General features: G+C 42.7%; 1 protein-coding gene and 1 long non-coding RNA gene across 2 annotated transcripts in view; both read left to right on the top strand.

The window, feature by feature from the left end:
• LOC138950789 (uncharacterized) overlaps positions 1–4,745 on the top strand; it is a 49,291-nt gene extending 44,546 nt beyond the window's left edge. The window contains exon 3 of the long non-coding RNA XR_011450795.1: positions 4,683–4,745. This is a non-coding gene — a long non-coding RNA (uncharacterized lncRNA). The remainder of the gene's footprint in view (positions 1–4,682) is intronic.
• Positions 4,746–11,284: 6,539 nt separating this feature from the next.
• Positions 11,285–25,361, top strand: part of LOC138950793 (uncharacterized) — a 53,499-nt gene continuing 39,422 nt past the window's right edge. Inside the window, exon 1 of the mRNA XM_070322509.1 lies at positions 11,285–11,347. The gene's annotated coding sequence lies outside the window, so the exon portion shown is untranslated. The remainder of the gene's footprint in view (positions 11,348–25,361) is intronic.

Here is a 25,361-nt window from a genome sequence, read left to right as displayed (position 1 = left end):
TGATGACGTTGTGTAATTACGTGTCCTCTGTCTGACAGCGGCATGTGTAACAAATCTTTTCCTTTGGTTTCTTTTGATTTTATTTAGTGAGTTATTGTTTGGGTTAGTTTTTATGTATAAGGGTTTATTTAAGCCTGAACTTAGTCAGACAAATGACATTGTAGAGTTTCCTTTTTTTCCCTTTTTTTTGAAAGACGTGGGTGATGGGTATACATTACACGTTATAATATTTTGAAATCGAAAAGATTCTTACCTTGGATTGTTCTGGGAACAATTGGTTGATTTCTTTGCTTGTTCTGAATACACTTATCTAATTCCCCATACCGTCTTCAGGAATACAGAGTACCTGGACTTATTTTTGCCAGTGGTTTAGTCTCAGTCTGTTTTTTTTATGAGAAACAGTGGGTCACTTGGTTAGATTAACATGAAAGAATTCCATTAGTGTGGCAACACAACATGATCTTGTTGTGTCTCTTTTACTAAAATAAAATCCACCACAATACTTTTTAACACGGAGATGCTTTGTGCAAATTAGTACTTTTAGACAAAAACAATTTTGTGTGTGGCAACTTTGGACAGCAATGCTTTTTTTTGTTGTTGCTTTTTTTTTTTTAGAAAGGAACTGTTCAGGTTGGCTAGTGATACTGAAGTTTATCTTGATGTTCAGTTAACTTCTATCAACTATTACATTGTGGTTCAGAGTTTATGATATCGTTGCTTAACATTTTGATTTGATTTGATCAAAATATTGTTTTCTAAAACAAACATCAGACATCACATAGTCTTTGGATGAGAGTTCAGTTAAAGCAACTCGAAGGAGCATGGTCGATAGATGCGTCCAGTTGATACTTCTGACATTGTCGTCCGACTTTGTAGGTAATACAAAACATACAGTCACTGCTGGTGCGGAAAGTGTTTTACACTACTGTTTACATGCTGCTTTTAATAAATACAAAATTGTTACATTTTATGTTGGACTTAAAGGCACAGTACGCCTCCCGTAAACCATCACAGATACTGTCAGGCTTTTACACACAGTACAAACACCATTCCATTTGAACGCTTACCGAACGGGAACATCCTAGGTCCCCCACGTAAAGAGCGAGCAATGTTCAAAGAGTAATTTTGCGGATTGTCTGATAACAAAATCGGACCGTGGTGCGGTTTTGGCGCTAGGCCTAACTTTTAAAATCTAAATAATAAATTGATAGCTTGTTACACAAACATTCTTAAATCATAAAAGAATTCTGTTTTCATCAAGACACGCAAGGTCGTGGTTCTCGTAGCAGACGACGGTTATGCTATCGCCAGTTCCTCTGAACAGTCAAAAGCCATCGATAGAGTTCTTGTGAATTGCAGCCGTTTGTTTCGTTTAGATTCAGAGGTACATAATAACGTGCTATTGCAGATAAACTTACAACGAGTGGCATTCAAATCACAAACTGACGACTACATTGTGAAAAAAGGAAACTGGATCACACAGGTTCACCATGGCTCAGGGGTAAGATAAACCACGCAAAAATAAATTCTTTGAAAATTGCTCGCTCTTTACGGAGGGCACCTAGGATGTTCTCAAGCGGTGAGTGTTTAAATGAAAGGGTGTTTGTACTGTGCGTAAAAGCCTGACAGTATCTGTGATAGTTTACGGGAGGCTTACTGTGCCTCTAATATTTTTAAAAACAGGTTTTACGCTGTGTTTAATTTCGTCTGTGTTGCTGCATCTTGTTTGAACCTTTGGGTTACATATATAATCTGTTTGTATACGTAAATAAGCTTTCTTATAACAACGTTAGTTTTTGTTTCTTTTTTGTCTTTTTCTTGGATTTATTTGTATAAGTGTATCAATGTAGTATACTTTTATTGTTATGCATAGCTTGAAGGAAAGAATGCCCTGCAGAGGAAATAACCAGGCTGTCAATGTTCTGCACTTGTTTAATACTTTGCTTGTACTGTCTTGATGCGTGTCTATTCAGGTGTTCACAACCGTGTTTAGAATGAATTGACTGGAACTATCCATTTTGACATTTTCAAGTTCACCATTGCATTCTTAATAGCTTGATATTTAGTTTTTGGTTTGCTTGCCCATTTTTTAAATAAACTATACTCTTGTGATGTTATTTCCTTGGTGTGTGTGTAAGGTGAGGGGAGTGTGTGTGTGTGTTTGTGTGTGTGTGTGTGTGTGTGTGTGTGTGTGTGTGTGTGTGTGTGTGTGTTTGTGTGTGAGGGAGGGGGTGTGCATGTTTGTTTCTGTGAGTGAATGGTTGGGTGCGGATGTGGATATCTTCGTGGTGTATAATACCATTGTGAGAACCTGTTTTTCTTTCATTATCAGGGCTTCCCAAACAGTGCGACTCTGCGTCCTTTACGCACTATTGGTCGAACACACGTATTACAAATCCATGAAGGGGTCCAACGACGCACTAAATCAGAAAAGAGCGGGTCCTGGAACGCACCAAATATCCATTATTATGCGTTCCATCAGTACTGTTTTCATTAAATAATGTCAAGCTTTCAAGCTGAAATGCAATCCCATGGTCCAGATTTAGTCAAAGATTGCTTGGCCAATTTGCAATCAATTTGATTAAAAAATGAGGACTGCATTCTCAAGCTCAAAAAGGCGTTGTACTGGATGACTAATCAACCCCCTCCCCCTCAAAAAACAATACTACCACCAGTTCCCACAGTACTACAGGTGAGTGTGTCTTGATTCTCTCCTGTCCTGCCGAGTGTATGCCGTACGTACTATACCTGTACTTCAAATCCAAGGTTCGGCGTTAACATTATTTCTCGGAGTTAAACATTGTAAAGCTTCCAAAGAAACAAATCTAAATTTCCATCTCTAGCCATCAATCAATTTATTTCTGGGAGTTAGACATTGTAAAGCTTGCCAAAGAAACAAATCTGAATTTCCATCTCTTGTTTTAGATCAATGTCCTGCAGAGTATGTGACATGCGTTCTATCTGTACTTCAAATCCTAGGTTTGGCGTTAACATTATTTCTCGGTTTTAAACATTGTAAAACTTGCCAAAGAAACAAATCTAAATTTCCATCTCTGGCCTTAAATCACATTATTTTCTCGGAGTTAGACATTGTGAAGCTTGCCAAATAAACAAATCCTAATTTAAATCAATTTCCTGCCGAGTGTACGCCGTACGTAAAATCTGTACTTCAAATCCTAGGTTTGGCGTTAACATTATTTCTCGGTTTTAAACATTGTAAAACTTGCCAAAGAAACAAATCTAAATTTCCATCTCTGGCCTTAAATCAAATTATTTTTCGGAGTTAGACATGGTAAAGCTTGCCAAAGAAACAAATCCTTATTTTCATCTCTGGCATTAAATTAAAATTCAATTTAAAAAGATAAAAAAATTGTCTATCTTAATTCATACCAGAGGTCCAATTCAAACCTTTTTCTTTTTATATCTGTCTTAATTACACACACACACACACACACACACACACACACACACACACACACACACACACACACACACACACAAACACACAAACACACACACACGTACGAACACACACACAAACACAAACACATTGTAATGCATAGCATTTTATCAATGACAATGAGTTAACCAATCAATCAATCAGTCAGGCAATTAATCATTCAGTCAACCAATCACAGTCAGTCAACCAACCAAAGTCAGTCAATCACTATATCGCGTCTTTTTTTCTTATTTGCTTTCAGTGCTGTCTCGTTACTTTGGTATTTAATTCAACTGAGCAAGATGATCAAGTTTCTGACTTTCCTGATCGTGGCTTCCTGTCTCCTGATGATGACGTCATCTGTCTCGCTCGGAAGAGACCGTAGACGAGGCAGGGAGTCAATCGATTCATTTTTGAAAGAGAAAGTGTAGTTTAAGAGAGAGAGAGAGAGAGAGAGAGAGAGAGAGAGAGAGAGAGAGAGAGAGAGAGAGAGCGAGAGAAAGAGCGAGAGAGAGAGAGAACAAGAACAAGAACAACAGCCCCTTACAATAGTGGTTAAAATAACAGCAATAGTATCTGCAGTTATAAATTATAGTCACGCATAAAATTCAACAAATACATTAAGACCCTGATGGCATGTCATTGAACCTGATTTATAAGGGTTCGTCTCTTCTGTAACATGAAGAACACAAATCTGCTGAAGCTGTTCATCACATTATCCTCATTACTGCCACAGAAATACACAAGTTGTTGTTGCAGCGCCTTAGAGTTCGAGATTTTCAAATACTTTTTTCGAAGGTCTTGATAAAAAGGACATACAAATACAACATGGTGTTCATCTTCTTTATCAGCTGTACAGAGAGGACAGTTTCTTGTCGTTTGGTTTGGTGCGTACCGAAACTTGTGAGCGTTGATTTTGGATACGAGTCCTGCGCGGAAACGAGTAAGAGCAACTCTGTACTTAATATCTTCGATTAATTCAATGTATTTCTCTTTTTCCAAGCATGTTTTGTAACAATTATAAATGTCGAAACGTTCACTGCATTCTAAAAAGGAGAACCATTCTTGACAAAAACAATCTTGTTATCGTCTTCCTCTCTTAAAATACCCTTCTCTTGAAATACCCTTCTCTTGAAATACCCCTCTTGCTCATTTGTTTTTAGAAACTATTCACGAAACGTTGACACTTGCGTAGCAACCCCTCTCTTGAAATAGCCCTCTCTTGCTCATTTGTTGTTTTCAGAAACTACTCACGAATCGATCAAGAGCCTGGGTGAACAAGTGACAGAAATAGAGAAAAGTCTCGGACAATCCCACCGTTCCACCTCAGCCAGTAAAGCCGGTCAGGCCGCATGAGAAATGGGTCGTGTTGAGGTATACTATCTAGACGTTGCGGGGAAGACGGGACCGACATCGACGGCTGAACCGAGACAGGTGTGTTGTCGTTCGGCGTCATCGCTCGTACTGACACAAGTAGCGTTTGCGGGGAGAACGAGCGCAAGTGGCCTGAAGAAGAAAACTCCTCACCCGAACGAATGGTTTTGACACGACTTGTGGAGGCGGAGCCCCTCGGGGCAGGTTTTGGGTGGTGCATGGGGAACACGCATTTCAGTGATATGAATTATTCGTCTTGCACCTGGGTCTTCCAGGTCTGTGACCAAATAAAAATTTTAAAAAAAGCTGTTGCGCGTTAGCCTATACATTTTATGTGTGTGCGTGTGTGTGTGTGTGTGTGTGTGTGTGTGTGTGTGTGTGTGTGTGTGTGTGCGTGCGTCACTGTGTGTGTGTGTGTGTGTGTGTGTGTGTGTGTGTGTGTGTGTGTGTGCGTGCGTCACTGTGTGTGTGTGTGTGTGTGTGTGTGTGTGTGTGACGGTGTGTGTGTGTGTATTTAACTCATCATCTCCAAAGTGAAGGGATCTATTGAGAAAAAAAATGTCATTACTTTTTTGTCCCATCGCTTGGAAATTCGGGTCGCTTCCTCCCAGTGGAAAGCTAGCAGTAACAGAGTCGCGCTACCCCAAAGTCAAGGGATCTATTAGTCCCGTTTCGCCGTTATCCCATTTCACCCCCATCCCATTTTCGCGACATTTCACAGGCCAAGTGTCATTTTACCACCATATCATGTACCATTAGCTCCACATCCCATTTGGGCGCAATCTCGTTTTGCCGTAAGCCCATTTTGCCCCCATCCCATTTTTGCGACATTTCACAGGCCAAGTGTCATTTTACCACCATGTCATGTACCATTAGCTCCACATCCCATTTTGGCGCAATCCTGTTTCGTCCTTATCCCATTTCGCCCCCATCCCATTTTCGCGACATTTCACAGGCCAAGTGTCATTTTACCACCGTGTCATACCACTAGCGCCACATTCCATTTTGTCGCCATGCCGTTTTGCCGTCATCCCATTTCGCCGCCATCCCTATTTCGCGACATTTTGGATTGTGGCAAAAATGGGAATTCGCGTAAACGGAATGTTTCCCTAGTTGAATAACGCAGTATAGTAGTATAGTGAGGCTTGGCAAGAAGAATAAATCAATGGCGGCCAAATGGGATGGTGTCAAAATGGGATGTCGCGCTATTGTTATGACACGGTAGTAAAACGACGCTTGGCTTGTGAAATGTCGCGAAAATGGGATGGGGGCAAAATGGAATGGCGGTGAAACGGCATGGCGGCCAAATGGGATATGGTGTCAAAATGGGATGTCGCGCTATTGTTATGACATGTTAGTAAAATGACGCTTGGCTTGTGAAATGTCGCGAAAATGGGATGGGGCAAAAAATGGAACCGCGGCATAATGGGATTGCAGCAAAATGGGATGTAGATCTAAAACCACCCCCACCAATCAGCGTAGAGGCTCTAAACAAGAAACATTAATAATAATAATAAAAGGCATGCATTACTTTGTGGAATGCGATATTTTTACATTTTCACATTTTTACAAATCGCCGTTTTAGGTTCGATGTGATTTGTAAAATGTGTTTACATTTTTACAAATCCCGGGTGTGTGTGTGTGTGTGTGTGTGTGTGTGTGTGTGTGTGTGTGTGTGTGTGTGTGTGTGTGTGTGTGTGTGTGTGTGTGTGTGTGTGTGCAGTGTGTGTGTGAGTGTGTGAGTGTGTGTGTGTGTGTGTGTGTGTGTGTGTGTGAATAATTTCGCAAATTATCATGCATTTTAGTTACAAAATATCATTTGATTTTTTTTATGTTGGTGTTGGTATTGGTGTCGGTGTTGCCTGTCTTCTTCAGACCGTTTTTCCGCTATAAAAAATTAATGTTCGAGGGGAGGTATGTTTTAAGGGAGGTAAATGTGTTGAAAATGGCGATACGCTTACATACCGCAGTTACTTCCCGTTGACTAAACTTGGATGACTTTTTTGGTCGTGAGCCGTATGCCTTAATATTATTAGTGTTTCTGCTGTCGTGTTGCATTTCCTTGTTTCTTCCTTTCTTTGCTTTTTCTGTGCTTTTCTATTTGATGAAATATTTGTAAAAACACCGTACTTTACTCAGTTCCACAATTTTTTCCATAAAACAAATACCAAAAAAGGTGAAAGCGACCCAAAATTATTATATAAGAGGTTTAAACAAGGAAGATGTTTTAGTCAGTTTTGTGGGGTTGGAAGAAAACAAAAGAAAAACAAAACCAAACTTCAATGCAAAAACAAAAAACAAAAACCATGCCCTGGGACTTTTTTATTCTTTCTTTTTTGTTGCCTTGTAACTCTTTTTTTTTTTTAAATCATCACAATCTTGTCCAATTTGATAAGACAAAACAAAACATCCAAACACTCCCCGCATTCAGACAGATTAATTAATAACTGCTACAATCAACATCAAAGTTTTACTAATTTAAAGTATCAACATGTTAAAAGTTTACCGGTACAATCTCATAAAAAAAGAGAACATTCAAATTTTTACAGAGTAAATAGTTGGAAGACGGAGTTTACTGAGTGCACAGCTATAACATGTTTCTTCTTCTTCTCCTTCTTCTGCGTTCATGGGTTGAAACTCCCACGTACACTTGTGTTTTTTGCACAAGTGGGGGTTTACGTGTATGACCGTTTTTACCCCGCCATTCAGGCAGCCATACGCCGCTTTCGGAGGATGCATGTTGGCTATTTTCCTGTTTCTATAACCCACCAAACTCTGACATGGATTACAGGATCTTTTCCGTGCGCCCTTGGTCTTGTGCTTGCGTGTACACATCAAGGGGGATGCACGTAAGTTGTTGGGAAGAAAAATCTCCACCCTTAACCCACCAGGCAGCCGCGGCCAGGATTCGAACTCACGACCTTCCGATTACTGAGGAGGCCGACGTCTTACCACTGCGCCACTTCGCCCGTCCTAACATGTTTCTCAAACAACACTACACAATGAAATGGCAGAAAACCATACAACAGCAAAGACAGAATTAAAACAGGTGATTATTTCTTTTCAAATTACTTCTGATTTTCTCATCATATTCACTTTTCCTGCTGAAGTGTTTTGAAGGCAGGGAACTAAGAGAGATGGCAGAAAAAACATGACAGCAAAGACAGAAACACACACTGGGGATGATTCCGGTTGCAACAGGCGTTGATTCAGTGATGAAACTTCAGCAGCTACTGACGAAGGCAATGAAAAGGTAGCTGACACTGACGTAAGCGATGAAAAGGCAGCAGACACTGACGTAAGCGATGCATATGCCCCCGGCCCCCCCCCCCCCCCCCCAACTACCTTCCAAAACTGTCATTTAGAAGGCAAAGGCTGGCTCCCAGGGGGGTCCGGGGGCATGCCCTCTCGAACATTTTTGATAAAAACAAGGGAAATGGAGCAATCTGGTGCAATCTGAGCCATCATTTTTCTTTTTTCAAATTTCTTTTTTTCAAATTTCTTTTTTCTTTATTTTTTACAATATTTTATTTTAGGCGGGGGAGGGGGGGTCCGGAAACCCAGGAACCCCCCTCCCCCTGGATCCGCCCCTGCAGGGGGGAGATCTCACACACACACTGACACACATACACACACACTGACACGTGCGCGCGCGCGTCTACTGACAGCTTTGACCGCACGTCAAGTTTCTCTCGCCAGTCAACCAAAGGGACGTAAGCGCTGCGCTGATTAATATTCTCTCCCCTCAGTTAGTTCACCCAAGTCGGCAGTGAAGTGGCGAAGGGGTGTGTCTTCTCATGTCTCTGGCCAGGCGACGAACAAAGCTGAAAAAAAGAAAAGCTCTATGAGAATCGACAGTCGAAGAAAATAGCAGCTGACAAGTATTCACTGCGACTGACACCGACAAACACACGAACACCCGCATGCAAGCTCACAGACACAAAGATCGACGCACAGACCACAAAAACCAAGCGGCGATGCTCAAGAAGAATCTAGGGGGCCCTTAACGTCCTCACAGGAAATTTTTCTTTTAGGGACATGAGTTGATGATACGCTAAAATGCGATGCTCGTGCAAACCTTCCCCCTTTTAAAAGACCTCCACAAATGTGACCCTCCACCACGGAATGAGTCGCATGTCACCTTTGCACTGTGATTTTCATATTTTTACATTTTCCTAAAGAGTTTTTTATGCTCTATCCAGTGGTGAAAACCGTTTTAGAAAAGAGCGAAAACTGTTTGAGTTATAAGCCTGTGATTAAGGTGACCCTCACACTGTTACCAGACATATTATAAGCCTAGCGTAGAACCGCGCGAGGTGACATGCGACTCATTTCGTGGTGGAGGGTGACAAATCTGAGAAAAGTAGGTATTGAAAGAGAGAGACTGCGTCTTAAAACGATGGTAAAATAATAGAGGTTATGGTCAGGATACCTGACAGGATACCTGACAGGATACCTGACAGGATACCTAACAAATAAAGGTCTGAAAAGGGTCTGTAATTGTGTTTGTGTGTTTGTTTATTTTGGGGGGGGGGGTAAAGGGGGGTTCCACTGTACCAATTTTGGAACTGGCACGTGTATTACGGGAAGGCAGAGATGGCACGGACATTAAGATTTGGTTCCTTGGCAAGCTTTTCATATTCTATGTCAAGATTCTTGCTAAAAATTAATCAAAAGTGATGTGTGTTTGTTTATTGGGGGGGGGGGGGGGGGGGTTACAGGGGGGTTCCACTGTACTCGTTTTGGATCTGGCACGTGTATTACGGGCAGCCCAGAGAAGACACAGGTATTAAGATTTGGTTCTTCGCCAAGCTTTTCATATTCTATTTCAAGATTCTTGCTAAAAATTAATCAAAAGTGAATGTTTCGTTTTCCTAAAAAGTGATATTTGAATGAATAATGGGTCAAAACGGACGCGTGGTTTTTTGTTTTTGTTTTTAGCTTTTGGAAATAAAAACATAGGTTTTTGGACACATTCATCTTCCAGAAAAAAATCAGAACTTTGAAGTATGTTTTCTTTGCTCTGAACAGGTCCATAGATGCAAAAATGTGTGTGTGTGTGTGTGTGTGTGTGTGTGTGTATGTGTGTGTATGTGCGTGCGTGCGTGCGTGCGTGTGTGTGTGTGTATGTGTGTGTGTGTGTGTGTGAGACACAATAATAATCAATTAACTTATTCTATTTCATTTTATTTTATTTATTCGTTGCTCATTTATAGAATAAGCTAGAATAAGATAAGATAAGATAGGATAAGATAAGATGAAAAAAACAAAACAAAAAAACTTAGCTGCATAAACATAGTAAAACAAATTATGTGTCTTCTTGATTTCTTCTATTTTTCGTTTCACAGCTGAGTTAAAGCTGAAAATTCACGAATCTAAATGAGCAGATAAGTTTAACAAACACCCCCCCCCCCCCCCCCCCCTGGACCCATCAACAACCCTTCATGCCCGGTCCCTCCAAACACAGACAGGACCCCCCCCCCCCCCCCCCCCCAGCAAACACAGACAGGCACACACAAAAGCTTCTATAGCCCGACATGCAGACGGACCCACCCAATCGGTTTTATCACCTGAATTCCTTTGTTTCAGTTTGTAGGGGATGTGATGCTTTCCCTATACTGTCATCACTGAATTTCATCGACAAATAAGCTTACTACCAAAACAAAGGGGTGTGTCACGATGATGCTTCTCTCATAGGTTCACATGCACTCAACGAGTGCGGATCGAACCTTCTGCAAAGCCTGGGGACAAAAACGACATTGATTTATATGTCTGGAATATCGGGGCGGAGAACAGCCTTAAAACAGGCAACACCCTGTTTAAATTTGATTGCAGTGGGGTTTGGTTTTCTTCGCAGTTCCAAAACTTGCCGTCTGTGTATGACTGGGTCGAAGTGACATGAAAAAACACGCTCGTCTGAACTGAAGTTAGGGACCGAAACCTCCTGCCATCTTGCCTTGATAATGTTGGGGCCCTGTCAAGGTCAAAGTTTCGCAAGTATTTAGATATTGAAGATGTGCAGTTGGAAACAATCCCGACTGTTGATTGTTCTGATTATTTTATTAAATGAAAACAGAATTTCAAAGCGATTACATCGCGTTAGCACCTTCACGAGTCCTATTGCTGGGTGCTCTGTGTCTGGCAATGTCTACTTTCGAACGCCGTATTTCCAAGATGGAAAAAAATCTGACCTATAATTATTGTATGTTTCCTCTAGGTTCTGTTTTCTACCAACTTGTTTAGCAATGCCATCAAAACCATACAGTGGAACTTTAAAAAAATGTAAATATACATGGCAATATTCGTTGACGTTCGACAGGGTAAAAAAAAAACCCACACACACACAAAAACGCAGTGAGAAATTAAACAAAAATGAATTTCGTCAGCCTGTAAGTTCATCCCAAACAGAACCTCACGCATGCAAGGCCACAAGCGCACTTGTTGTCAGTGAATGAACAGTACGCATGCGCAAGCAGTATCATCCGGGAAACTGCCTACGCGCGAAATGGAGTCGGAGTAAACATCGGATCTGAGGTAAGTTGCTGTTTTACCTTCCGTATTTCAGTTTTGGTGGCGCTAAAGTTTTTATTTATGTACCAGTCGTCTCAAAGTAGACAACCGAATCTGAGGAGCTTACTCGATCGCCTGTTAGTGGTGTAGAATTCAAATCATGAGGACTTTTTCTCGGCATTTCTCTCTTTGGCAACTTGCCATTTCTGCTCAGGTTGGTCGGACGCTCGCGCTCGCTTGTGGCGAGGATCGAAGCGAAAAAGCATCGATTTACTGGACAGACTCGGAGGGAGAATGATCTCACTGGATAAAATTAGCGCCTCGGCGTTGTGGCGGTTGCTTGGTGTCCGTTTTGCGTCTTTTCTCGCGTCGGTGTCCGAACGTACACGATTTGATTGCACATTTGGTGTGTAGTCTGCGGTTTGTAACGGGACTCACGAAACACCACGAGACATTATGACGTCACTGAGCGTGTCAAGGTTCACATGACCTTGTTTTGATGGCTGTGTGAGCGTGGTGTGTACTGGGAAGTTGGCGCCGTTGTGTCAGTCATGAGAGTAGACTTGGGGCAAGGTGGTCATGTAGGCCTGTGAGGGAAGACCTCAGATGGGTTTTTTGTTTTATTTGGTTATTTGGCCTACTCACTAGTTCAGAGATCCGGATCTCTCGCACTTGTTCGAGTTGGTTAGATTTCCTTCCCACCCACTCTGTGTACACGCAAGCATACGCCCCCCATGTGCCACTCTCCCCCTTTCCCCCGCTAAATAATGTGAATAAAGGGTTTTGCTACTCCAGTTCATGAGTCGATGAGCCTGCATTTATTTCGCTTTTAGTTGTAGCAAAATAATGTCAGCTTGCATAGTTCTTCAAGTTGTAACAAATGTCAACACTGACTACAGCTTGGATAGCTTTACACTACAGATTACAACTCTCTGGTTCTTGACTGTGTGTGTTATAAATCAGGTTATCTTTCTCTGTCTAACCCTTACAGGTAGCACAACTCCTGTGCCACTAGAAGTAGGTTAAAAAATAAAAATCCATTTATTGATTTGTGAGTTTTTGCTCTTGGTACAAGGAAATTTCCGAGTCTGTGATTGCCAAGCAAACAAACTGCATGGTTACAAACTGAGATTGTGGGTGCAACATTGCTTTTTACATTTTCTGTAAGGCAAAAAAAAAATAGGGTAGGAAGGTAGGCAATCACTTTTTCTTTTTTAAACTTTGTTTCTAATGTGTACAAATTAAACCTATTTGACAGGGAAATAAATGTGCGACTCGGGCGCTTTCGCTTTCATTGCGTTTTCTGCACTCGTTTTCCTGTTTTTGTGTGTGTTTTTTGACAAATGTAATAAAAAGTTATAGGGTCGGCACCTAAAAATAGGGTAGGTCGGGTTACCGTTGCCACACCTTTTTTTTTGTAGGCCTAAGTTCTAATCTGATGCAGTATTTGATTGTTTAATATAGTTGGGCTCCATGTGCATTATTGATTATGGTGCAGTAAACCCCCCCTTGTTACATTTAGTCAAGTTTTGACTAAATGTTTTAACATAGAGGGGGAATCGAGACGAGGGTCGTGGTGTATGTGTGTGTGTGTCTTTCTGTGTGTGTGTGTGTGTGTAGAGCGATTCAGAGTAAACTACTGGACCGATCTTTATGAAATTTTACATGAGAGTTACTGGGTATGATATCCCCAGACGTTTTTTTTCATTTTTTCGATAAATGTCTTTGATGACGTCATATCCTGCTTTTTGTAAAAGTTGAGGCGGCACTGTCACACCCTCATTTTTCAATCAAATTGATTGAAATTTTGGCCAAGCAATCTTCGACGAAGGCCGGACTTCAGTATTGCATTTCACCATGGAGGCTTACAAATCAATTAATGACTTTGGTCATTAAAAATCTGAAAATTGTAATTAAAATTATTTTTTTTATAAAACGATCCAAAATTACTTTTATTTTATTCTTCATCATGTTCTGATTCCAAAAACATATAAATATGTTATATTCGGAATAAAAACAAGCTCTGAAAATTAAAAATATAAAAATTATGATTAAAATTAAATTTCCGAATCCGTTTTAAAAACTATTTCATCTTATTCCTTGTCGGTTCCTGATTCCAAAAACATATAGATATGATATGTTTGGATTAAAAACACACTCAGAAAGTTAAAACAAAGAGAGGTACAGTAAAGCGTGCTATGAAGCACAGCGCAACCGCTACCGCGCCAAACAGGCTCATCACTTTCACTGCCTTTTGCACTAGCGGCGGACTACGTTCAGTTTCATTCTGTGAGTTCCACAGCTTGACTAAATGTAGTAATTTCGCCTTACGCGACTTGTCTTATTTTAAAGACCTCAAAAAATCTGAAAACACGGTCTTATAACACCCTGTGTCTGAAAACACCTCCGCGCTGAGGGGTTTTGCAGCCAGCTCAGTGAAGATAAAGAGGGAACATTTTCTCGGCTCGCGCGGCAGCAAGCAGGATGTCTTTAGACTGATAAGGGGAGAAATTTTAAAAAACAAACAAACCCTGTGATGTCTTGAGATCAGAGTTATGATTATATATATATGGTAACATCCGAAAGAAATGTTCCAAAATGAAAAGGCAATTTGTGAGGTGACCCGAACACAGACCAGTTTTTAAATCATAAGAGTCATAGGCACCTCAGGCTGACTCAAAAATCTTAAAGAGACTGTGCCAGCATAAATCTTTGCCAAAGTTGAAAATAGGCCTTGACAGAAAAGTGTAACTGCATGTAAGCGTACTGGTCATTGACACTTTTTTTTCTCAAACTTTAAATCAAAAGTAGGCTTTGGCAGAAAAGTTTGACTGTAACATGTATGCAAAATGTTAGTGTACTTTTTTTCAAAAGTGTCACTGCTACTGCTAGCGCTACTGTGTTAGTGTACGGGCAATTGAGCAAATAACAATGTGTCCAATGACACCGCTTCAGACGGAACTCTTTTCACAGTGCAAAATAAATAGGCACCCGGGTTGAATCACTGCACCCCAGCTACTAGCTGAGCGTCTGGGGCCAGGTTTAATGTATGTTGTCAGTTCAAGTTCAAGAGGGAAGTGAGATCAGCACAAGTCTATATTTAGCACTGAGTGCATAAGGTATGGGCTGGGGGTGTGTGTGTGGGAATGCGGAGGTTATTGATTGTGGTGATCAATGCCAGGAGAAGTGCGTCATACTCATAGTGTGAGAAAAACAGCTGGCATTGTGTGTACAGGGTAAACCCCCTTTCGAGACACGCACGCACACACACACTCACACACACACACACACACACACACACACACACACCCTCTACCTAATTGAAGACTTACAGTACTTCCTTTTCAGACCCTGTTTTCTCAGACTTTTGGTTATGACCTCTGTACATTTAATCCCTCCTGTTTAACTTTAAGGCCTGATTAAAGGTCTTGAAAGGGGGGTTCCACTGTACTACACTTGAACCTGTCCTTGCAACCCCCTCTCGGGGACAACCACGCCAAAGCAGCCCTGACAAGTTTTTTGTCAATCGGACCCAGTTCACCTTTCCGTATCCGCCACCTGTCTAAAGCGATCATTTTTTTTGTCAGTCCCTTGGGTGTTGGTTGTGGACAGGTTTGACTGTGTGATAGTTTTTGTTTTGTTTTTGGTTGTTTTTTTTTCTTTTTTTTTTTTTTTTCTTTTTGAACCTCAGTTACAATATGACTCACTATGAGTATGATACTGTGAGCGAAGCTGAACAGTTTAAACATAAATATGGGTTATAAATAATAATAATATCATTCTTTCGTTTAACATGGACAATCTTCGAAAATGTACAATATTTTCAATCAATTATAATTTAGCTATAATTCTCTCCGTGAACAGGCATTTGCACACTTTCTCTCTTTCTCTATTCTCTCTCTCCCCATCCTCTCTCTCCCTCCCCTCTCTCCCTCTCTCTATCTTTAATCGTCCTCTCTCTCTCTCTCCCCTTCTCTCTCTCTCTCACCCTCCTTGCCACTCTCTTTCTCTCTTTCTCTCTCTGATACTGTGTGATAGTTGATGTGTAAAATGTTAGGCACAGAAACCAGGTTTGCGGATTCTGTTTACTTGTACTGTTGTAGTCAGCAGATGTCAGTTAATTAGATTTTAAGACTCCTAAGTCCTTATCTTTCAATTCAAGATGTGATTTTCAGACTTTTGACAGCCTGGCTGCGTCAGTGATTACCTTGGCTGTTTTATAAAGCAGTACATCACTACATGTGTATTACCAAAAAGGCAGTCAAATAAGCTGTAATATCTTTTCTTTTTTTATATAAAAAAAACCCCACAAAAATGACTGCCAGATATAGTCAAAAACCATGTTTACCTGGTATTTTTCGTCAAAAAAAGAAATACTTTACAGGAATATTTTGGTAAACGCGAACACTGGTAGTGGTAGCACTAGCAACACATGTCCCCAGTAACACCTTGAAAGTATAGATCGCTAAAGCTACGATTCTGTTTCTGGGTTACCCTTGTTATACAAAGTTGTGGCCAACGCTAACAGCTGATGAGTGGGCGTGGAGTGTAGGAACAGCCTAGAACCTTCCAATTCGCCAGCCAGGCTAAATGTATTGATTGACTGAAGCTTGGTGGGCCCTGCTCTCAGTCTTAGCATCAGCCGTAGCTGTTGTGAACTTGATCACTCTCAGGCCGCCTAGTAGTAGTACAGTAGTGATAGGTTACGGTAAAATCATAATGGGAGGCGTTAGTCAGTTAACGAGCTGCAGTAGGTGATAATCCGCAGGATCTCAAGTTTCTCTGCTGTGTACAGATGTTCTGGGCCGGGTGTTTTGCCATAAGTATCCGTATTTGTTGTCTAGAAGTTGAATTTTTTCTAGTTTCACTTTCACTCTCAGGCTGTGTTGGTGGTTGAAACTATAGTATATAGGGTACAGTAGTAATTGTAATGAAAGGCTTTAGGGTTGGGTCAGGATGTCCTAGCTGGAAAAGTAGACTCTTTGGGGGGGGGGGGGGGGGGGCTGAATGCCTGAACTGTCAACCTAGAGTTTATTCAGGCCTAAGTGCAATACATGTGCTGCTTTCATCACAGTATACCAGCTCTGATTTGTTAGCATGTCACCGGGTCATTCACCGTTCTGTGGTTCAAGTGTGAGTCAAGATCAGTTTTCTCATAAGACCAGTTTTTCACCGGCCTTGTTGAACTCCACACTGACTGTCCCACTAAAGCGGTAGACTTGTTTGAGGGAGGAAAGCATGTCAGTTTCTTGCAAGTGAAGTAAGTTTTTTTTCTTCAAAATACGAGTACTACGAAAACGTGCACAGAGTGGATACGTCCATTGAATGACCGTTGACGGAAGAGGATCATTTCGCGATGAGATATTAAAATGTCTAGTTAGACTACCTTTTTTTGTGAACGAATTAGACCCCACGTCACGAGTGTAATATACCAAAGGTCGATCATCACTACTTGAGAAAGGGGGGGGGGGGGATACACAATACAGTGATCCGTTCTAGTGTGTTACTGTTAGCGACACGGTGTATAGGACTCCCCAACAGCTCTGGTGTGTTGGCTCGTCGTGATAACAAGTGTCCCTGGTTTCCCATCAGCTGGCCAGTCTGTGAGGGTATTGATTGATTGATCACGGCCTGTGCTGGTAGAACAGTGAACGACAGGCCAGGGCTTGTGCTCCCACTCTCACTCTCACTGTGTCAGCGTCAGCTGCTGTAAGGGGTGGGAGGCTGGCACTGTTCTGAGGTCTGGGAGGTTGATGCTGTGATAGTGTTAGTGGATAATGTAGTGAACCCTCCCCCCGGGGGGCCCACGCACACACACAAACGTGACACCTATTGTAAGCCTCTCCCCCCCCCCCCCCAGTTAGTCGTAGTGGTTAGTACAGTACACACACACACACGCACACACCTCCTATTGTAAGCGCCCCCCCTCTCTCTCTCTTAAAGATCCAAGTTTTCTTTTGTTTAATTTACATTCCTGTTTTAGGCCTAATTTTCTCAGCTTTTTTTTGTTGGTATAAGTCTTAGGACCAGGAGAGAGGTTTGAAGTCCGATGTATCAAAAAGCTGTCTTCTTTTCTGGCTAATTTATTGCCAAAGAATACGCTAGCATGGTAGGCATTGTTGTCTCTCTGCATACCAAGTAGCAGAATCTGGTTATGTCGGTGGTATGGTAACTGCACCTTTGCTTTTGGGGACAGGGAGAGGTACTCAGGTAGGTAAAGCTATGTCTATCAGTCACCTGAGCGATGGCAGAAAACCCATCGTTTTGCAAAAAAAGTTATTATTCATCTTCATAAACTGTGTTTAGGTCAGTAATTCAAAGGCGTTTACTTATATCCTTATCGCTGGAAATATTCTTTTGAGTGGTACCCAGCATTCGCAAAAAAAATGAAACGGGCTGAGCCAAGTTTTGGTGGAACTTAAAGAGCAAAGAGTCATGGCTTTGAGTAAGGCTTTGTTGTGGTGCTGTTACTGCTACTACCGTTCTAAGGACTAGGCGTGGAAGTGGAGCAGGGGATCATTGATTGTTGCCCATCCACTCTAGAGTATTGGTTCATTGAGGAGCAACCTTTCTTCTCTATCATTTTAGGTCCAGTTTTCTGAAATATTTTGTTCATTACCTCCGGAGATTTATTCCATTTTTAAGACGCTCTGCTTTTGTACACCTGATTTTTGGAAGCCTTAAGTTAAATGAAGCGGGTCCTTTGGGGGGGGAGGGGGGGTCACTGTGTAAGATTAAAGAAAAGTGTGCTGATCTGCTTGCTGCTCTCTTATTAAAAAAAATATATTAATTAGAAAAAACCCACAGTAAACACCAAACAAATATATATATAAAAGGGGGGGGGGGTTCGAGAGTGTCCATCACAAGCAGAAAGCTATAGCAAGTCGTGGACTGGTTGAAGAGGTGAGATTCATCGTTCAGTGACGTCTTGACTGCAGGTCGATGACACCAGCATGGTGAGGTGTCGCACAGCTGACCCACACACACACACGAACCCACAGTGATTTTTGGTCCACTACTGTGAAGTATTGATTAATGGCCGGAGCTTGGGTCTCAGCTTGGGGCAACATAGCCACTGAACACAGACAGACATAGCAGGGTTTTGGAGGGTTAACGAGTACTGGGTCAGGAACAATTTTCAGCTAAGGATGGTCTAGCCTTGGTCTCAGCGTTGGTCCACAGACAGAGCAGGGTTTTGGAGGGTTAACGAGTACTGGGAACAATTTTCAGCTAAGGATGGTCTATCCTTGGTCTCAGCGTTGGTCCACAGACAGAGCAGGGTTTTGGAGGGTTAACGAGTACTGGGAACAATTTTCAGCTAAGGATGGTCTAGCCTTGGTCTCAGCGTTGGTCCTCAGACAGAGCAGGGTTTGGGAGGGTTAACGAGTACTGGGAACAATTTTCAGCTAAGGATGGTCTATCCTTGGTCTCAGCGTTGGTCCACAGACAGAGCATGCAGGGTTTGGGAGGGTTAACTAGTGTTGGGAACAACTTTCTGCTAAGGATGGTCTAGCCTTGGTCTCAGCGTTGGTCCACAGACAGAGCATGCAGGGTTTGGGAGTGTTAACGAGTACTGGGAACAATTTTCAGCTAAGGATGGTCTAGCCTTGGTCTCAGCGTTGGTCCACAGACAGAGCATGCAGGGTTTGGGAGTGTTAACGAGTACTGGGAACAATTTTCAGCTAAGGATGGTCTCAGCGTTGGTCCACAGACAGAGCATGTAGGGTTTGGGAGGGTTAACGAGTACTGGGAACAACTTTCAGCTAAGGATGGTCTATCCTTGGTCTCAGCGTTGGTCCACAGACAGAGCATGCAGGGTTTGGGAGGGTTAACGAGTACTGGGAACAATTTTCAGCTAAGGATGGTCTATCCTTGGTCTCAGCGTTGGTCCACAGACAGAGCATGCAGGGTTTGGGAGTGTTAACGAGTACTGGGAACAATTTTCAGCTAAGGATGGTCTCAGCGTTGGTCCACAGACAGAGCATACATGTAGGGTTTGGGAGGGTTAACGAGTACTGGGAACAACTTTCAGCTAAGGATGGTCTATCCTTGGTCTCAGCGTTGGTCCACAGACAGAGCATGCAGGGTTTGGGAGTGTTAACGAGTACTGGGAACAATTTTCAGCTAAGGATGGTCTAGCCTTGGTCTCAGCGTTGGTCCACAGACAGAGCATGCAGGGTTTGGGAGTGTTAACGAGTACTGGGAACAATTTTCAGCTGAGGATGGTCTCAGCGTTGGTCCACAGACAGAGCATGTAGGGTTTGGGAGGGTTAACGAGTACTGGGAACAACTTTCAGCTAAGGATGGTCTATCCTTGGTCTCAGCGTTGGTCCACAGACAGAGCATGCAGGGTTTGGGAGTGTTAACGAGTACTGGGAACAATTTTCAGCTAAGGATGGTCTCAGCGTTGGTCCACAGACAGAGCAGGGTTTTGGAGGGTTAACGAGTACTGGGAACAATTTTCAGCTAAGGATGGTCTAGCCTTGGTCTCAGCGTTGGTCCACAGACAGAGCATGCAGGGTTTGGGAGGGTTAACGAGTGTTGGGAACAACTTTCTGCTAAAGCCTGTCCTTAACTGGGCGAAGTCGACTACGCAAAAGTATACTTCGCGAAGCTGGCCCGCACGACGCTTTCCACTGAGTTTTCGGTAAAATGACTTCACGAAGTCGACCTCGGACTCAATTAAGGACGGGCTTTAGGATGGTCTAACCTTGGTCCCAGTCTTGTTCCCCCGAAGAGTGAGGCGGACCTAGGCGGGTTGACGACGGTGTTTGAAGTGTTCGAATTTACCGTAATTCCATCAGATTCATGGGCAACCAATGCCAATGGTAACAAGAAAATTGGTTGATTAAAATCAACATGGCCGAAGCAACGTTTTCATAAAAGAAGCGGCACGGTATTGTACGGGCACATGTTGAATTTGGGTTACATGTGTTGCAGAGTATTTACAGCTGTCCGGAGTGCACTTGGTTGTCTAGCCTGAGTCGCAGCGTTAGTCCTCTTCAAAGTGAGGTGGCTTACTCCGTTCATCTATCGTTAGTTATTACAGTAGGTCACTATTAGTGCACGTGATGAGAGGAAAGGTGGGGTTTGTCAGGTCTTTTGCATTACTTTCCGTACGACTTTCTTTATTTGGTGTTTAACGTCGTTTTCAAGCACGAAGGTTATATCGCGACGGGGAAAGGAGGGGAGATGGGATAGAGCCACTTGTTAATTGGTTCTTGTTCACAAAAGCACTAATAAAAAAAATTGCTCTAGGGGCTTGCAACGTAGTACAATATATTACCTTACTGGGAGAATGCAAGTTTCCAGTACAAAGGACTTAACATTTCTTACATACTGCTTGACTAAAATCTTTACAAACATTGACTATATTCTATACAAGAAACACTTAACAAGGGTAAAAGGAGAAACAGAATCCGTTAGTCGCCTCTTACGACATGCTGGGGAGCATCGGGTAAATTCTTCCCCCTAACCCGCGGGGGGTTTCCGTACGACTACTATGAAACTGAAATTGTGATTTTTGGCTCATGTAAGTGTAGCCTATGCGATGCTAACTTTTGTCTGTCTGTGCGTGCGTGCGTATGTATACATGTATGTCTGTGGTAGAAACTTTAACATTTGACTGAACACCGAAATACTAATTTTACCTGGTTATTATTCAAGCAACAGCTTCAAAGTATTGAAGCAATGATCAACATTTCGTCGGCACGTATGTAGTTAAAGTGTGTATCCAAAGAAAACGGGTGGTGGGGGGTTTTGACTGCTGACTGGTTTGTGTCGTGTGTGGTATGTAGACCAGGTCAGGGGTCAAGGTTAGGTCAGATCGCGTGAAGGATTGTGGTATAGATACAGTTATCACCGAGCTGCAGTTCGCCGTTTCGGAGAAGACGATTTCCCATTGTTCGGTTTCGTAGCTCCAGAAAAATAGATAAAGAAGATGCCAAAGGAGATTTCCTACAGGTTAATCTGCACAGCGTGTTTCCAGTGTCTGCGCGAGGAAGCGCTGTCGAAAGCGCAGTGTCGATCTGGCCATCTGGCAGTCGTGTCCCCGTAAGTAGGCTACAGACAGACACTAGATCTAGTGTCTGTCTCGCACTCTTGCACCGTGTCACCTATGCTTACTGTGTGTGTGTATGTGTGACGGAGTGATTGAGTTTGTGTTACTGTTGGTCGATTTCTTACGTGAGCCTTGAAGTCTTCGCCTCTTGTTTTATTTTATTTTAATTTTTTATTTTATATATTATATATTTTTTTTAATAGTTTTACGGTATTTGTGTGGTGGTCATTTTACTACTCAAACTCCAAACTCCAATTCCACACTCCGCCCCCTCCCTACACCCAGACTGCACCCCCAAAACTGGTGACTGTAAAATGTGTCTGTGTTCAATACGGCTTGTGTGTGTGTGTGTGTGTGTGTGTGTGTGTGTGTGTGTGTGTGTGTGTGTGTGTGTGAACTCAGGCGTGGGTAAGACAAGCATGTCACTGTCACTGTTGTTGACATGATTATTACATTGAGGAATCACCAATTTAGTCGTGGATGGGTCTTTGTCATCTAGTGATGGGGTGTCGGTTTCAGCAGGCAAAGAGATTCATCAGCTGATCTTCACTATGTTCGTCAATGTTCAATTGACCCTATCGGTATTCCAAGCTCTCGTAAGCTCTCGCAAACTTCAAAGCATGTGGTACGGCTATCTCGCGAGAGCTGCGAAGGCTGACGTTCGAAGTTCTCGCGGATTTCTACACATAATAAAAAGCATGTCTCGCAGGTGCTGCTCAAATACCGGAAAGGTCCATTGAATTCAAACAAATGTCGCTGTTGCGACGAGGAGGGTTGACCGTTTGTGGTTATGGCGCTTTTATCCCTATCATTGATTGTTATTGATTTATACCGCGAAGACAGACAATTCAAGCTTGATCGGTAGCTGAGGTACAGCAATCTGCTTTGACCTTATTTCAAAGGGTTGGAGGCTGATAGCACATCGTTTTTGTTGTAAGGTAGTTGTGTGCGGCATGAGTAATAGCTTTCTCTCTCCCTCACAATCCATGGTAAATATACTTAGCCTCCGAATGTTGACCTCGTTTCAAAGGTTTGTGACCGATAGTACATCGTAGACTGAACTTTGTGGGCTTGATACTTAGACTTTGATATATATTAACCCCCCCCCACACACACACACACACACACACACACACACACACATTCTCCCCTCGGCTCTTCTCTTTCCTCCGCCTCGTCCCTCCCTCTTAAGACTTGCATGAATTTGACCAACGACCGGGGCATGTGCCTATATTTTCAAATCGAAGCTTGTTGAGACATTGGCAAGTTGCTGGGGACAGAAACCATCTGCGCGGAATACGGTACGGAACTGATACACAACTCTCTCTCTCTCTCTCTCTCTCTCTCTCTCTCTCTCTCTCTCTCTCTCTCTCTCTCTCTCTCTCTCTCTCTCTCTCTCTCTCTCTCTCTCTCTCTCTCTCTCTCTCTCTCTCTCTCTCTCTCTCTCACTCTCTCTCTCTCACACATACACTGACAAGTAGTTAGGCTTCACAGAAACAGTTTAAGAACACGAGATAAAAAAAAAAATTAAAACACAAATTCTCTCTTTCTCGCTCTCTCTCTCACGTACGCACGCACGCGCACACACACACACACACACAAACACACTCTCTCTCTCTTTCTCTCTGGCAAGTGGTTTGGCTTCGCAGAAACAGTATTAGATCGAACACACACAAAAACACCACAAAAGTGAAAACTCCATGCGACGTTTCTTCGTACACTACAACTTACAAGTTAAAGCTGTGGTCTATTTATGACTTTCCGGGGCTACGAGGTTGAAAAATAGGGATAAAATCATGTACAGAATTCTGTACAGCAAACGCTACCCGAAACCCCACCTATACGGCGTGTATGACCTTGAGAGCTTCAGTCAACGCTTGAATTTTGCAGTGGTAACATCCGGTTTGCTCTCTCAGAGCTGAGCATATTTGTCGAGAAGGATCGAGCAGAAAAAATAAACGACTTGGCAGGGATTCGAACTCAAGGATTCGGGGCCTCAAAATGTCGGGGCCGATGTCTTAACCGCTAGGCCACTTCACTAGTGTTTTCAAAGATAAAAAAATTGATAATTTTATATCATTCTACGCTTGAATTACCATTCATGCGTTGCAAAATTGTAAAAATTGCTATCAAAATTTGCCTTTATTTGCAAACATGTTTCACGGAATCGCAGTACATGTTTACACCGTCATGCTACACGACATTCGCGCCATGCAAATAGCTGCGATATCTCTATTTACAACATGCAAGAAAAATGACAAGAACAGTAATTGAATCTCTCCAAAGCTCTGTGCAGTTGAAAACAGACATCTAAGAAATAGTCAGGGCCGGACTAGGCTAAGAGGAGGGGGCGGGCGGGTTGCCAGTGGTGGTCTAGGGGGAGCCCCCTGAAGCTGATGGGTATGTCATATTCTGAGATAGCCGCTCCTTGCATGAAACGGCATAAAATAAACAATAATAAAAAAAATGTTTTAAATAAGTGAGGTACATGTTTAGGCTGGGGGGGGGGGGGGGGGGGTTGCGCAACCCTCATAACCCCCCCGGTAGTCCGGCCCTGATAGTTATACATCTATTCACTTCTGAACAATGGGCGGATAGAGATATAAATCATGCTGCTTCAAGAATAACATAACATGAATTCATATCAATGTTTTTCCTTCTTTTTCTCGATTGGCGCAGTAGCCTAGTGGTTAGGACATGAGACACGAAGTCTCGAGGTCGAGAGTTCGAATCTTCGCCGGGGCGTTTATTTTTTCCCCTTGATCTCTCTTGAAGATAATATATGATCAGTCTTGAGAGAGCAAACCGGATGTTATCCCTGCAAAATTCAAGCGTTGACTGAAGCTCTCAAGGTCATACACGCCGTATAGGTGGGGTTTCGGGTAGTGTTTGCTGTACAGAATTCTGTACATGATTGTATCCCTATTTTTCAACCTCGTAGCCCCGGAAAGTCATAAATAGACCACAGCTTTAAACACACAAATTGGTAGGAGAGGGAAAGAGAGGAGAAGACAGAGAGAGAGACTGGATAGCGCAATCGCTTGCCAAAGGTGTGTACAGTGTATTACAGTGCATGAACTGCGTTTCCTGCACTAACAAAAAAAAGTGTAAAAGTGCAGCAGTTCTCATGACAGACTTGTGTGTGTGCGCGCTTGAAAGCTCACCGCCACTTGTAGGAATAGGATTTACCTAGAAATGACGCAAACACCGGTTCTCTCTCTCTCTCTCTCTCCCCCCCCCCCCCCTTCCTGCCGACTATTAGGTGAGCCAATGAGAATCCAAGCTGACCCCCCCCCTCTCTCTCTCTCACCCCCCTCCTTTGTTAACTGTAGTTTGTTCTTGTCCAATGGAGGGAGAGACACAGATAATATCTAGAGCAGGTCGTATACTATGCATTTGTTCTGTTAGCGTAAGGTGGTTGGTTACACACGACGGCGACACCGCGTTGTCTACTTTGATGTTCTTTGTATCGATAATCGAACACTGCTGGACTACCTACCTCTACTGCCTCGCGTGGGAACAAGCACAGGCGCACGATTTGATTAACATTGAGAGTCTTGTCGATGACCTCATTCGATTGTATGAGACAGGCCCATGACGCTAGACAGGCAATCCAAATCTCCGCGATTTCGAGGACTTCCGTGAGAGAACAAAAAGAAGTATAAATATAGTGGGTTTTTTTTTACAAGCACAATGTATCTTTCAGTTTCACCAGAGGGGTTTAACTTCATAATTATAATAATAACGATAATAACTGGACATTTGTAAGTGCCTAACCAATGGGTCCGGGCCCTTTACAACAGAACATAAAACAAGGCCAGATGCTTGCCTCTAGGACCTCTGAAAGTCGTTCTTCCTTGAATGATTTGCCTAGCTGGAACCACCGGCACGGTTGGCCTAGTGGTAAGGCGTCCGCCCCGTGATCGGGAGGTCGTGGGTTCGAACCCCGGCCGGGTCATACCTAAGACTGTTTACTAT

Source organism: Littorina saxatilis, linkage group LG16 (assembly GCF_037325665.1).
Source record: "Littorina saxatilis isolate snail1 linkage group LG16, US_GU_Lsax_2.0, whole genome shotgun sequence".
Lineage (NCBI taxonomy): Eukaryota > Metazoa > Mollusca > Gastropoda > Littorinimorpha > Littorinidae > Littorina > Littorina saxatilis.
This window is presented reverse-complemented; position numbering and strand designations above follow the sequence as displayed.